The 16,087-nt window shown below is 35.3% G+C and overlaps 2 long non-coding RNA genes across 2 annotated transcripts; both read left to right on the forward strand.

Moving 5' to 3' along the window:
- The first annotated feature begins 7,415 nt into the window (after window positions 1–7,415).
- LOC110934523 lies at window positions 7,416–8,102 on the forward strand. The gene is made up of 3 exons (XR_002588406.2): window positions 7,416–7,712; window positions 7,843–7,916; window positions 8,032–8,102. It is a non-coding gene; the product is annotated as an uncharacterized LOC110934523 (long non-coding RNA).
- A 7,089-nt stretch (window positions 8,103–15,191) lies between these two features.
- LOC110934524 lies at window positions 15,192–15,878 on the forward strand. Its single transcript, XR_002588407.2, has 3 exons — window positions 15,192–15,488; window positions 15,619–15,692; window positions 15,808–15,878. It is a non-coding gene; the product is annotated as an uncharacterized LOC110934524 (long non-coding RNA).
- The last annotated feature ends 209 nt before the right edge of the window (window positions 15,879–16,087 follow it).

Below are 16,087 nucleotides of genomic sequence, written 5' to 3' on the forward strand. Positions count from 1 at the left end.
AGTATCGGTAACAGTGTTGTTTGGCCGACATCAGTTCGACTCATTACGGTATCGTTACTGTAACAATGTTGTTTGGCACATTAAGAAAATCATTAAAAATGAATATGGTACTTGTACCAATGTTATTTGGTTGGTATTGGTTTAGTTTTCAAGGAAAGAACAAAAAATAACTATATTTGATAACTTCAAATAATATTTTTATCAAATTCTGGATAATAATAAGCACGCCGTAACGAATATTCGAAATTTATAAAACGTTATATTATTGTGCTAAAATAGCGAAAAAGATAAACTCGTCACTTTAAAAAATCTAAATCACAACATAACGTTGATGACATATACGCATGTTTTCAAGATAGATTTTGACATTAAAATGGTATATATATTCTAGTTAATTAAGAACAATAGAGTTTCTAAAGGTAACATGTCTGTTAACAACGTGTGATATGGGACTTTATCATTTTGTTAAGATTATTACAGCATTCACATTCAAGATTCAACCACATAAATTATGTGAACTACAATAAGACAAGCAATCTGATACAACAATTATTTGGTCTCTTTCGGAGTTTTTTATTTTATGAAAACTAGTTGTAGGTGGTTGTGAGTAGAGGAGAGAGAAAATATTACCGTTAATCTGTAAATTTGAGGGGACATTGTTCAAACTTTATAATGTTTTAATATATTTAGAAAGTGGTTAAGAAAACTACATACTCTCCACCACTAAGCAAATAATTCGGGGGGTCGACCCCCCTCTCCCGCCCCTTAAAAGCTTCGCCCATGATTATGTTCGATGGGACTCCTTATTCAATTACAACTAGACACATGGCAATTTTTTACTATTTTTAACTACTTTGAACTAAGGAAACGACCTCATTCTGAAATTTGAAATATGCCGCTTCTACATAAAAATAAAAGTTAGTTATGGTTGATAAATATATATGAGTTCAAAATATATTGTTTTCTTTATATAGTTATAGGCTACGTTGATGCTTCAAACCTCATTTTAAAAAAATTATTAACTTTGTACTTAACACATTCATCAATCATCAACATGAATTCTATCCAATTTTAGTTCTATTTGAGTACGTATTTGATCTTTGTATTTGAAAATAGTGGAATTCCCGCACTTCGTCGCGGCTTTCGGTACGTATCGGTTTGATTCGTTACTATATAAGTATCGGTAACAGTGTTGTTTGGCCGACATCAGTTCGACTCATTACGGTATCGTTACTGTAACAATGTTGTTTGGCACATTAACAAAATCACTAAAAATGAATATGGTAATTATACCAATGTTATTTGGTTGGTATTGGTTTAGTTTTCAAGGAAAGAACAAAAAATAACTATATTTGATAACTTCAAATAATATTTTTATCAAATTCTGGATAATAATAAGCACGCCGTAACGAATATTCGAAATTTATAAAGCGTTATATTATTGTGCTAAAATAGCGAAAAAGATAAACTCGTCACTTTAAAAAATCTAAATCACAACATAACGTTGATGACATATACGCATGTTTCCAAGATAGATTTTGACATGAAAATGGTATATATATTCTAGTTAATTAAGAACAATAGAGTTTTTATACGTAACATGTCTGTTAACAACGTGTGATATGGGACTTTATCATTTTGTTAAGATTATTACAGCATTCACATTCAAGATTCAACCCCCTAAATTACGTGAACTACAAGAAGACAAGCAATCCGATACAACAATTATTTGGTCTCTTTCGGAGTTTTTTATTTTATGAAAAGTAGTTGTAGGTGGTTGTGAGTACAGGAGAGAGAAAATATTACCGTTAATCTGTAAATTTGAGTGGACACTGTTCAAACTTTATAATGTTTTAATATATTTAGAAAGTGGTTAAGAAAATTACATACTCTCCACTACTAAGCAAATAATTCGAGGGGTCGGCCGCCCTCTCCCCCGCCCCTTAAAAGCTTCGCCCATGATTATGTTCGATGGGACTCCTTATTCAATTACAATTAAACACGTGGCAATTTTTTACTATTTTTAACTACTTTAAACTAAGGAAACGAGCTCATTCTAAAATTTGAAATATGCCGCTTCTACATAAAATTAAAAGTTAGTTATGGTTGATAAATATATATGAGTTCAAATTATATTGTTTTCTTTATATAGTTATACGCCATGTTGATGCTTCAAACCTCATTTTAAAAGATTTATTAACTTTGTACTTAACACATTCATCAATCATCAACATGAATTCTATCCAATTTTAGTTCTATTTGAGTACGTATTTGATCTTTTTATTTGAAACTAGTGGAATTCCCGCGCTTCGCCGCGGCTTTCAGTCCGTATCAGTTTGATTCGTTACTAAATAAGTATCGGTAACAATGTTGTTTGGCCGACATCAGTTCGATTCATTACGATATCGTTACTGTAACAATGTTGTTTGGCACATTAAGAAAATCATTAAAAATGAATATGGTACTTGTACCAATGTTATTTGGTTGGTATTGGTTTAGTTTTCAAGGAAAGAAGAAAAAATAACAGCTATATTTGATAACTTCAAATAAAATTTTTATCAAATTCTGGATAATAATAAGCACGCCGTAACGAATATTCGAAATTTATAAAACGTTATATTATTGTGCTAAAATAGCGAAAAAGATAAACTCGTCACTTTAAAAAATCTAAATCACAACATAACGTTGATGACATACACACTTGTTTTCAAGATAGATTTTGACATGAAAATGGTATATATATTCTAGTTAATTAAGAACAATAGAGTTTTTAAACGTAACATGTCTGTTAACAACGTGTGACATGGGACTTTATCATTTTATTAAGATTATTATAGCATTCACATTCAAGATTCAACCCCCTAAATTACGTGAACTACAAGAAGACAAGCAATCTGATACAACAATTATTTGGTCTTTTTCGGAGTTTTTTATTTTATGAAAAGTAGTTGTAGGTGGTTGTGAGTAGAGGAGGGAGAAAATATTACCGTTAATTTGTAAATTTGAGCGGACACTGTTCAAACTTTATAATGTTTTAATATATTTAGAAAGTGGTTAAGAAAACTACATACTCTCCACTACTAAGCAAATAATTCGGGGGTCGGCCGCCCTCTCCCGCCCCTTAAAAGCTTCGCCCATGATTATGTTCGATGGGACTCCTTATTCAATTACAATTAGACACGTGGCAATTTTTTACTATTTTTAACTACTTTAAACTAAGGAAACGAGCTCATTCTGAAATTTGAAATATGCCGCTTCTACATAAAAATAAAAGTTAGTTATGGTTGATAGATATATATGTCACACTAACTTTTGCGGAAGCGTGATTATGGCGTGACTTTCTTAATACCATTGCATTCAATCATAACAACAACTATATGATAAAACTATAGATTCGTCATCCATTAAATAAGTTTAAAACATAAAAATATTGTTTTGAAACGTAGACTTCAAATTCAAGTTTTACAAACCATACATATTGTTTATGAGTTCATTGAGGACTAATCAAAAGATATTGAATAACACCAAGGTTTGGAAGACGTGTCTCGTCCAGGGATAAGACACACTGACCAAACTCAAAGACCATGGATGACATCTTTATTCCTAACGCAGCATAAAAACTTCCAACGCCAGCCAGATCCACTTACTAATTCCCTGAAATACATGTAGTTTGAGAACATCAACAAAAGTTGAGCGAGTTCATGTGTTTGTTTGTGTGTATGAGTAAACCTTTGAAATTACTGTAAGTATGTATGTAAGTTTATAAATCCCGGTATGAAAGCAACAAGGAAAAACAGATCACCAATAGTTTGTAAGGCCTAGCAGATTTCGTCAATAAGACATAGTCACCACATGGCTCATTCGGCGTGCGCATGGGTGGGGCTCGCTACACCCGAATAGATCTATCACTCATGTCCCTTGGTCCTACAATGAGGATTAATGGCCTTAAGTGTTATACCCACCACTCACATGATCAAGCAGTACCCTTCCTTAGCTAACCATACCACATAAAATGTTCGTAAACAGTTTGTAACATGTATTTCACCCCCGAAGGTATAAAACTGAAAACAGTTAAAAGAAAAGGGGGTCATGAACTCACAGTTTTGCGTTCTTCGAATCCGCCTGTATCTCAAAGTTTCCTCTGGCGTACACGACTACCTACAATGTACTATGGTCTTATTAGACGAGCGGGTCGTGCCTTGACTTAGTATTAATTAGTGCCTTTGAGTTACGTTTCCAAGTGTCTTCATTATTATTCCAAGTGTATAATTATTTGTTGAAATAATTAATATTTTAATTCAAATTATATTTATTAGATTTTGGAATAATTGTTAAAACAATATATATTAACTTAATACTTCCCAAGTATTTATACTTGCACTTCCTTCCCAAGGATGGGTATATTTGTATTTGCATTTAGGTATTTTGCCATGTATCGCTGTCGAATTCCAGGGTGTATTTATACGTGTGAGAATACGTATTTTATTGTATTCATTAAGATTCATATAGTTAATTTTATATCAACTTTTCTGGAATAATATTTTTTTAGTAATATACTTTAATATATATTTCCAAAACATATATTCCGAGGTATGTTACTTAGAAAATTATTTATAATTCTCTCTTGGCAAAAGTATTCGTATTTTCATATAAGGTCCAAAAATACTATATTTTCAAGTCTATCTTGGAAAATATATACAAACTTATTTTTCTCCCAAAAATCATATATTTCATGTTCATTGGAGAAAATATATATTTCTGACAAAAATAATATATCTTCTATTGATTCCAAGAGAATATATTTTTGTCCACCAAAAATAATATATTTTCTTCTTGTCAAAAATATGACATAACTTTGTAATACTTGTGAAAATCATATTTTCATTCACTTGGTGTCCAAAATATTATTTACCAAAACATTCATATGAATAATATTTCCGGAATATTTGCAAGTTATATTCCTTTGTTCGGTTTTACTGATATTTTGTGTAATCTTGTATATTCATATTCTTGGGATTTTGGTAATATTTTGGATTGTAAGTTCTTGTTATTTGATGAGTTATATTATTTCAAATCCTAAAATAATATAACTAATACACATAATATACAAATAATCACACACATGGTGCCTTCTAAATATATACAAATTTAGTCACTTTTATTTATAAAAAAAAACAACCTCCAATATTTATAATTTTTTTAACAAAAATTATGGCAAAGTTTATGTATCAATTTATGGTTTGAATACACTTGTAAATACTTGTTTAAAAATATTTTTCTCAGTGTTTAGATTTTTAGAAAATTTTGCCATAGTTTCCCCTAAAAATGGAGGTTCCCATGCTTTCAAGCATATCATTTTCTTTTGTAAAATCAACACAATCAATCCATACTCAACATTAACCAATCTACACTTACCAATCTAACACTTCATGAACTTGAATATTTGTAAAAATTTGTAGTAACTTACTTGTGTTATTAGTAAGCCTTGTTATCCTTTAAAGTGTGATTAGTTCTTTAAAAACTTCATTTTTAAAGAAAATAAATGTTTACAACTTATGATCGTCATTTCTAAAAATGTTTCTTTATGAAATTTTCTTGTTACACAAGTGTTTCTATTCTTGTTTATCCACTAAAAATAAGGTTTGTTTATGTAAGAACCAAGATTTAACTAAACTTATATTTTTAACTTGGTTTCTTTAGAAATCATCCTTGAAATTTTTAGATCTACATGATTATTAACTTACTTTGATCACTATTTTTCAAGAAAACAATTTATACTTCAAGTTCATGTTTTACATGAGGATGATTTATAAATCTCTAACATTTTCATCTTCTCATCTTGCTAGATTATGTTTTTAATCATGATCTAGCAAGATCATATAATGATCTACACCATTTACACAAATAATCATTCATCAAGTATCACAACAACACTAAACAACATGATTTCTTTAAGTTTTCTTATAATTTCAAGCTTATGTTCATGTTTCACCTTCTTGTTTCTTAGTGTTCTTTATGATAATCATCTTGTATCATCTTTTAATCACTTAAAATAGATGTAAAATGAAGAGTAGGAGATCTTACTACTAGCTCAAGGCTAGGAATGATCAAGTGTAGAAATGAAGTGGATAAAAGCAAACGGTGAAGGTCCTTCAACTTCCGAAAGCTCCAAGCTTTCTAACTTAGCTCCTTACACCCTTGTATCACCTTAGAATGGTAGGAATTGAAGTGAAAATAGAGATGTGGTGGTGTGTTGTGGCCGTGAACCATGGGAGGAGAGGGGGAGAGTTTAGTGTGTGTTTAGTAGGTGTGAGAATGAGAGTTATAATCTTCCATGTTCTTTTATAATCCAATTTCTCCAAGTAACCATTGTGTAATGTGTCCCTAAAGTACTAAACAAGATCAACTAAGATATCAAAACAAATCAAGGAAATCAAGGGTGGGCTAGACCCTTGTGACCGTCCACCATGGGGGGGGGGGTATAGGGTTGGGTTGTAATTGATAGTTAAGCAATCTAGTTAGATTTCAAGTGTGGTGTTTAGTGTTTAAGTTAATATGGTGTTATATAGTGTGTTAGGGTGTTCAGGTATCATAACTAGCTCAGAAATATTAAAACAATGCTTCTAGTATAATTTTGGTGTTTCCGGTAGTGTCCGGTTGTTCGGTTAGATACCGGTTCGTTAATGTGTCAAACTATACCGTTAGGGGTGTGCATGGGTCGGTTTGGTTCGGTTTTTACTATTAACCATAACCATAACCGCTAGTTCGGTTATGGAGTTTTAGTAACCATAACCATAACCAAACTTCGGTTACGGTTAATCGGTTATGGTTCGGTTTTGGTTAATTTCGGTTAAGTAACCAAGCAAGGTTTGAAATAAATAGGGTTGTGCACGATTTGAACTTAGCTTGAGCATATTTTGTAAGATAACGAAGACTAAACTTTTTGGTTAAACTACCGATTTGGGGTTCTTTTCTGTAATATACGAAACTTTCAAAACCCTAATGAAATAAATGCCATAAGTAGTATGACATATTAATATGTCGGATATCCAAAGCCTAGAATGTTGGTCAACTTTTAACCACAAATTAATTAAGCTATAATAATAATAATAATAATAATAATAATAATAATAATAATAATAATAATAATAATAATAATAATAATAATTAATAGTTAAGATTCTTGTGTGTATATCTCATCCAACGAAGAAAGGTAATAAAATAGTCAAATGAACTATTATAATATGAAGTATTATAACAGTTTCTAAATTGTGTTTAGGTTTTAAAATTTGTATAACCGACAAAAAAAAAGTAAATGAAAAAAAAAAAAAAAACTAATCAAGAAAGATTGATAAGGATTTAGTTGTACAGCTATCATTATCCGATCCCTTCTCAACCTCCAATCAATCAGGAAACACGACATTCCTTTTTCTTATTCAATCACAATCTCTTGTAATCCTTTCCAAACATATGTTTCGAATCACAATATTAGCCTTTCTATGCAAACGTATACGATCATAATCAAACTTAGAGCCAACCCAAAATCACTGCCGCCACGTCGCTAAGGAGTTGTTCCGCCGCTGGCTCCAAATCAGGTCACGTTATCGTAGTTTCTGCAGCCGCCGAACATCGTGGAACACGCAGGAGTATTGGAGGAGCCTACGAGTCTGTGATATTTTTATTTTGACCAGCCTTGAGCCACATATACCCAGGTATCGACCGGCCGATGTCTAGAGTTCTGATGTTTACTCCATTCCATTGTTTACTTTGTTCCGTTGATTATTTTCCCCAAGCCTTATTGTTTGCTTCTTGTTGATTGTTGCCACTTCGTCTTGTGAGCAGACAAGAATTTGAATCCCTCGTACATAAATCTGCCTCCTTTGAAGACTCGATCAGTTTGGTTTGTTTGAAAACGGGTAATCCTCGAACCATCTAAATAAATTGTATATTAAGTCTAGAAAATTATTATGTCGAATTTTGATTTTTATCTACTGATTTGGATATGTTTCGGATAACTGTGATCGCCAAAAGGGGCCTCAATCTCATCAAATATTCGGATATACATCTCGTTCGACCAACTGTGATTACTTTTCTTCCCAGGTAATAAAGCTTGTTAACTCTAGTTTTCTTTTTATGTCTTCTATGGTGTGTGTGGATTTGTTTATCCCATTATTACGAACAATTGCACATACATAAGCTTTATCCTTCAATATTATAAAACTCTTTTGAAATTACTAACAGTATAATAGTTTAAGCCTCTTGTGATACTACTAAACCTGAATATGAAATTCAAGTGAATAAGCCTTACTTTGGAAGCAACGAGAATGCATTGCATATATATTAGAATAATATAATCTAAAAGTGTATATTTTGGAAAAAAAAACATTTTTGGAAAATACAAATAAAAATAACCAAAACCTCATCCAAAGAGTAAACCAACATCGATTAAATATATTTATACTTATATGAATGTTATCAGACCATCACTAGATCAAAACATAATTTTAACACAAATGGATATACTTTTAGGTTATCATATTATTCAAGAGAGACGCTAGAGTCATACTAGTCGGAATCTACGGTTATCACTAATTGCTATATAAGGTACGGATTTTGTGGTGTCTTGCTCTTAGCATAATTGTTTTAATTCATGATATCGTATTCGTTCGTGATTGCTACTTGAACCGTTAAGTTTTCTACGTTCTCTAATTATCGTTACATACATCATATCGAATTATTGTCCTTGTCACGCATGCGATAAGTTACACATTTATACTCATTGTCGCATGTTCCCATGAGTTTTATTATTTATTATTTTCATTGGCTAGATGTGACATAGCCTTAGTGTATCATTAGTGTATTTTGCCTTGACTTGAGTAAATCATTTTATTGACCTCAATACCCGAGCATATCCACCTATGGGGACATAGGGCGTCATCATAGGCACAGTTAACGTGCACCATCCGTGGCAGTGCGAAAGGCCCACGGCGTCTCTATATTGTATTGTGTGCTAAGTGATTGCACTTATTGATTATTGAGAGGCGTATGGATCGATCCTAGGAGTGTAAGTGTAAGTGTAAGTGTTAGTGGTAGTGGGATAGGTGTGAGTGCCCACATCCCCTCTACATAATGGTGCATTGGAACTGCAGCTAATGTACCAAGTGTTAGTGTTTATTGTTAGTGGCTCACATGGGTATTTCTAATATACCTTTATGGTATTCATCAGTGATCATTCAGCGTATGGTATTGTCTACATCGTTAAAGTTTTTAGTGTATTTGCTTCTATCATTTATGTGTTAGTGCTATTGTTTCTCCGTTACTGGGCAATTTTTGGCTCAACCGTTTCTTTTTGTTGTTTTCCTTTATTATGTCTTAAACAGGTACTCAGGGAAACCGGGGAAATGTGTGAAGAGTGATAATAAAAAGCTAGAGTTGGAACAAGGAGTTTAATAAAACCTTATATTCAATAAATTTAGACACTTACTTTTTTTTTTTCTGTTGAGACCGTTATGTCATTTTGGGGATTTTTGTTTTTAAACCTATGTAATTTATGTTTTAATTAAGTTATTTATTATCTCTGATTACCGAATTGTGTAACACGTCAGCCCTAATCGGGGCGGGGTGTTACAGTTATGGTATCAGAGCTTAGGCTCTATCCTGTAGAAAACTTTAACCAAATAATTAAGACATGTGAGGATTGGGTAGACATTGGGTTAGGAATTTCGTTATGCGATAAGTCCTTATTATTTGTTTTATCTAAATTCTTAATGTGTTTTTTTAGATGCCTCCTCGTCGTGAGACACGCAACTCTGGTCGTCGTAATGGTGGTGGACCAAATGAGCCTGATCCAAATATCGTAGCTGCTATCACTCAGGCCTTTACTGCTATGTTGCCTGCACTTGTTCAGGCCGTACGAGGTCCTGATCCGAATCCGAATCCTAATCCAAACCCTAACCCCAATCCTAATCCAAACCCTAACCCCAATCAAATCCGAACCCTAATCCAAACCCAAACCCAAACGGTGTAATTGGGGATTGGCTAGAAAAGTTCATAAAACAGAAACCGAGATCTTTCACAAAGGCAACCACTCCAATTGTAGCAAGGGATTGGATTGCTCATATCGAGAAAATATTTCGGGCATTAGGAGTTGGCGATGAATTTAAATCGAGACTAGCATCGTATAAACTAGAAGAAGATGCGCAAACTTGGTGGGAAGGTGTATTGGAGGAAAGAGGAGGAGACCCATTTGTCGAGAATTTACCTTGGGCAGATTTTCGTACTATCTTCTTCGAGAAATATTTTAACAGCGTGGATAAGAGTTCTTACACACGAGAGTATCACAATATCCGTCAGAGGAATGACGAACCACTTTCTGACTTCACTGATCGGTTTTATCGACTAGTTGGATTTCTTGGGTCAGCTGCTGGAACACCAGAGGAGCAAGCAGAGAAATATCAATGGGCAGTTTGTGATCGGATTCGTAGAGCAATCATCCAGTCAACGTTCCCCACTGTTGCAGAGGCCGCTAAGGCTGCCAAAAAAGTTGATATGGAGAACAAAGAATTTTTGGGTGGTTCCAATAATAGTAGGAAGAGAAACAGAGACGAATATCACACCCCGTACACTAGTGAGTCGCCTCAAGCACCTACTCGAAATAATCAAAACAATATGGGGAATAGGTCATCAGGGAAGAATACTAGACCATGGCATGGAAGGAACCAAAATCAGGGTCAGATCAAACCCTACCAGCCACCCACCCAAGCTCAACCCGTAAACCAGAGGGGTAACTCGAACCCTACCCAGCCTCCAGTGTGTAACCATTGCAACAAGCGTCACCCAGGCATCTGTCGTCGACTTACTGGGGCTTGCCTTAAGTGTGGAGATATGGGGCATAAGATTAATGAGTGCCCAAAGGCTGGTAACCGACCAACTGATGACACTAGGGGAGCTACTGTGCCACCTACTACTGGAGGGCGTGTTTTCTCATTGACTGCAGGGGAAGCTGCTAATGCTCCAGGTACCGTCTCCGATAAATGTTCCTTTTAGTATTATTATTTTGCTTGCTTAGTTGTTTATGGCTTTCATACAATCGTTTGTGTCTTATTGTTTATCGATTCACTAGGTACTGTTTCGGGTAGTATTTATTTGGGTGAGCGTGACTTGTATGTGTTATTTGATACTGGGGCAACCCACTCGATAGTCTCACAACTAATTGCCCGACATCTTAAAATTACGCCTTCTCTAGTGGATCAAGCTTTAGTCATTTCTACACCAATGGGAAATTCTTCGGCTATTACTCACATCTATAAAGATTGTCCGCTTGTGATCGGAAATGTTATTCGTATAGCGAATCTTTATCCCATGCAAATGGGAGATTTTGATGTCATACTTGGCATGGATTGGTTATCCATGCATCGAGTTACCATTGATTGTCATTCCAAACGAGTCATTTTTGGTGATATTCTGAATCCTGAATGTATTTATCAAGGATCTCAACCTCGAAAATCCATTAAAATCATCTCTGCTCTTAAAGCTCAAAAACTTATATCCCATGGATGCGAGGGATTCTTAGCTGCTATTAAAGATACCTCAGTGGATACACCACGTGTCGAAGACGTTCCTATTGGTCGAGACTTCTCTGATGTCTTTCCAGAAGAATTGCCAGGGATACCACCTGAACGTGAAGTAGAGTTCACTATTGATTTGATTCCTGGAGCTGAACCTATTTCTAAAGCACCTTATCGCATGGCCCCATTGGAGTTGAAGGAATTGAAAGAACAGCTGCAAGAACTTTTGGAACTTGGATTCATTAGACCTAGTGTTTCACCTTGGGGAGCACCGGTTTTGTTTGTGAAGAAGAAAGATGGTAGCATGCGTTTATGCATCGACTACAGGGAGTTGAATAAGATCACCATTCGTAATCGCTACCCCTTACCGCGTATTGATGACCTTTTTGACCAACTCCAAGGAGCGAAGTTTTTCTCAAAGATTGATCTCAGATCAGGGTACCATCAGTTGAGGGTCAGAGATCAAGATGTCCATAAGACAGCATTTCGTACCCGGTATGGTCACTATGAGTTTCTAGTCATGCCTTTTGGTTTGACAAATGCTCCTGTTGTTTTCATGGATCTTATGAACCGAGTATTTCATGAGTACTTGGATCAGTTCGTGATCGTATTCATCGATGACATCTTGGTGTTTTCTAAAAGTAGAGGAGAGCATGAGGACCATCTTCGCACTGTTCTAGGAACTTTAAGCCAGGAGAAGTTATACGCAAAATTTTCTAAGTGCGACTTTTGGCTTGAAAAAGTGGCGTTTCTAGGTCACATTGTATCAGCGGAAGGTATCACAATGGATCCATCAAAGGTGGAAGCTATCACTAAATGGCCCAGGCCAACTTCAGTTACCGAAGTTCGGAGTTTTCTTGGTCTAGCGGGTTATTATCGACGTTTCGTAGAGGGATTTTCTATTTTGGCCTTACCTCTCACTCAACTCTTGAGGAAAGGGATAAAATTTACTTGGAACGATGATCGGGAAAAGAGTTTTGAGGCACTAAAGCAGAAGCTAGTATCCGCTCCTATTCTTACTCTACCTTCTGGCACAGGCGGATTCGATATATACAGTGATGCATCGAAGAAAGGGCTTGGTTGTGTTCTCATGTAGCATGGAAAGGTTATTGCTTATGCCTCACGTCAGCTTAAACCCTACGAGGTGAATTATCCCACGCATGATCTTGAGTTAGCGGCAGTTGTTTTTGCACTTAAGATTTGGAGGCATTATTTGTATGGGGAGACATGTAACATATTCACCGACCATAAGAGCCTCAAGTATATTTTCACTCAGAAGGAGCTTAACATGAGGCAGAGGAGATGGTTAGAGCTACTCAAGGATTATGATGCCAACATTCAGTACCACCCTGGTAAAGCAAATGTTGTTGCAGATGCACTGAGTAGGAAGAATTCTGGGGGTTTGGCATGCTTGACTGTGCAGCCTCAAATTCAATCAGACCTGAGACGCATGGATATTGGTATACAAGTTGGTGAGTCTGGTGGGTATTTGGTTAGACTGAAGATCGAACCGAACCTCATCACTTAGATAAAGGAAGCTCAAAAAGAAGATGGTGAACTTTGGGCGGTCTTACAAAATTTGGGAGTAGGAAAACAATCTGAATTTCGAGTGGATGAACATGGAACAATATGGTGTGGGAAGCGTTTATGTGTGCCAGATGATTCATCTCTTCGTGAATCATTACTGACTGAGGCACACAGTTCACCTTATTCTATACACCCTGGATCCACAAAGATGTATAGGGATTTGAGGCAACATTTTTGGTGGAGTGGTATGAAAGAAGATGTAGCTAGACATGTGAGCCAATGTTTGATATGTCAGCAAGTGAAGATTGAACATCAACGGGCTAGTGGATTATTACAGCCTTTAGATATTCATGTCTGGAAGTGGGATGATATTTCTATGGACTTTGTAACTGGTCTAACCCGTATGAAGAACGATGCTATTTGGGTTGTGGTAGATAGACTTTCAAAGTCTGCTCATTTCTTGCCCATTCGTAAGGAGTACGAGGTGAGTAAGCTATCAGAGATATTCCTTCGTGAGATTATTCGATTGCATGGTACACCATCATCTATAGTGTGTGATAGAGATCCACGTTTCACATCACGGTTCTGGAAGGGTTTCCAAAATGCTTGGGATACGAAGATACGATTTAGCACTGCTTTCCATCCGCAAACTGATGGACAGTCTGAACGTACTATTCAGACTGTAGAGGATATGCTTAGATCATGTGCACTTGAGTGGACGGGAAACTGGGATGAATACTTGTGTTTGGTGGAGTTTTCTTACAATAATAGTTGGCAAGCCAGTATTGATATGGCACCTTTTGAATTGTTATACGGGCGTAAATGTCGAGCTCCCACATGCTGGGACGAGGTCGGAGAAAAGATGATAGAGGGTCCTGAACTGGTGCAGATCACGAACGAAAAGGTTGCTATTGCTCGTGAGAAACTTAAGGAAGCCCAAAGTAGACAGAAGAGTTATGCTGATCGCCACCGAAGGGTTTTGGAATTTAATGTAGGTGAAAAAGTATTCTTAAAAGTCTCACCATGCAGAGGTGTCCGACGTTTTGGTATAAAGGGAAAATTGAGTCCTCGCTTTATCGGACCTTTTGAAATTTTGGAACGAGTTGGCGAAGTTTCTTATCGGTTAGCTCTACCGCCACAATTATCGCACGTGCATAATGTGTTCCATATTTCACTGTTACGCGGGTATAATTATCATCCACTCCATGTTGTGAACTATTCTCTACACGAGATTCGTGAGGACTTATCATACGAAGAGGAACCAGAGGCTATCTTGGACGGACAAGAACGTGTGATGCGTAAGAAGTCTTTTCCGTTCGTCAAAATCTTGTGGAAAAATCATCCAGAGCATGAAGCCACTTGGGAATCGGAGGAAGCGATCCGTTCTCAATATCCGTATTTATTCGAAACCTAAGGTTAGTGTTCCTAATAGTTTATTTTCGTGTATCAAACTCACTTGTGTGTCTTTTCGACTCTTTTGCTAATTGTGTTTGCAACGTCGTTATCATTATTCGCATCATTAATGTGTAACATAAATAGTATACCGTATTCGTAATCGCTAATTTCGTGGACGAAATTATTTTAAGGGGTAGAGAGTTGAAATACCCGAATTTTATAGTGCCATATAATGTTAATTTCGAGGACGAAATTTTATTTAAGGGGATAGAATTGTAATATACGAAACTTTCAAAACCCTAATGAAATAAATGTCATAAGTAGTATGACATATTAATATGTCGGATATCCAAAGCCTAGAATGTTGGTCAACTTTTAACCACAAATTAATTAAGCTATAATAATAATAATAATAATAATAATAATAATAATAATAATAATAATAATAATAATAATTAATAGTTAAGATTCTTGTGTGTATATCTCATCCAACGAAGAAAGGTAATAAAATAGTCAAATGAACTATTATAATATGAAGTATTATAACAGTTTCTAAATTGTGTTTAGGTTTTAAAATTTGTATAACCGACAAAAAAAAAGTAAATGAAAAAAAAAAAAAAACTAATCAAGAAAGATTGATAAGGATTTAGTTGTACAGCTATCATTATCCGATCCCTTCTCAACCTCCAATCAATCAGGAAACACGACATTCCTTTTTCTTATTCAATCACAATCTCTTGTAATCCTTTCCAAACATATGTTTCGAATCACAATATTAGCCTTTCTATGCAAACGTATACGATCATAATCAAACTTAGAGCCAACCCAAAATCACTGCCGCCACGTCGCTAAGGAGTTGTTCCGCCGCTGGCTCCAAATCAGGTCACGTTATCGTAGTTTCTGCAGCCGCCGAACATCGTGGAACACGCAGGAGTATTGGAGGAGCCTACGAGTCTGTGATATTTTTATTTTGACCAGCCTTGAGCCACATATACCCAGGTATCGACCGGCCGATGTCTAGAGTTCTGATGTTTACTCCATTCCATTGTTTACTTTGTTCCGTTGATTATTTTCCCCAAGCCTTATTGTTTGCTTCTTGTTGATTGTTGCCACTTCGTCTTGTGAGCAGACAAGAATTTGAATCCCTCGTACATAAATCTGCCTCCTTTGAAGACTCGATCAGTTTGGTTTGTTTGAAAACGGGTAATCCTCGAACCATCTAAATAAATTGTATATTAAGTCTAGAAAATTATTATGTCGAATTTTGATTTTTATCTACTGATTTGGATATGTTTCGGATAACTGTGATCGCCAAAAGGGGCCTCAATCTCATCAAATATTCGGATATACATCTCGTTCGACCAACTGTGATTACTTTTCTTCCCAGGTAATAAAGCTTGTTAACTCTAGTTTTCTTTTTATGTCTTCTATGGTGTGTGTGGATTTGTTTATCCCATTATTACGAACAATTGCACATACATAAGCTTTATCCTTCAATATTATAAAACTCTTTTGAAATTACTAACAGTATAATAGTTTAAGCCTCTTGTGATACTACTAAACCTGAATATGAAATTCAAGTGAATAAGCCTTACTTT

This window comes from Helianthus annuus, chromosome 4 (assembly GCF_002127325.2).
Source record: "Helianthus annuus cultivar XRQ/B chromosome 4, HanXRQr2.0-SUNRISE, whole genome shotgun sequence".
Classification (NCBI taxonomy): domain Eukaryota; kingdom Viridiplantae; phylum Streptophyta; class Magnoliopsida; order Asterales; family Asteraceae; genus Helianthus; species Helianthus annuus.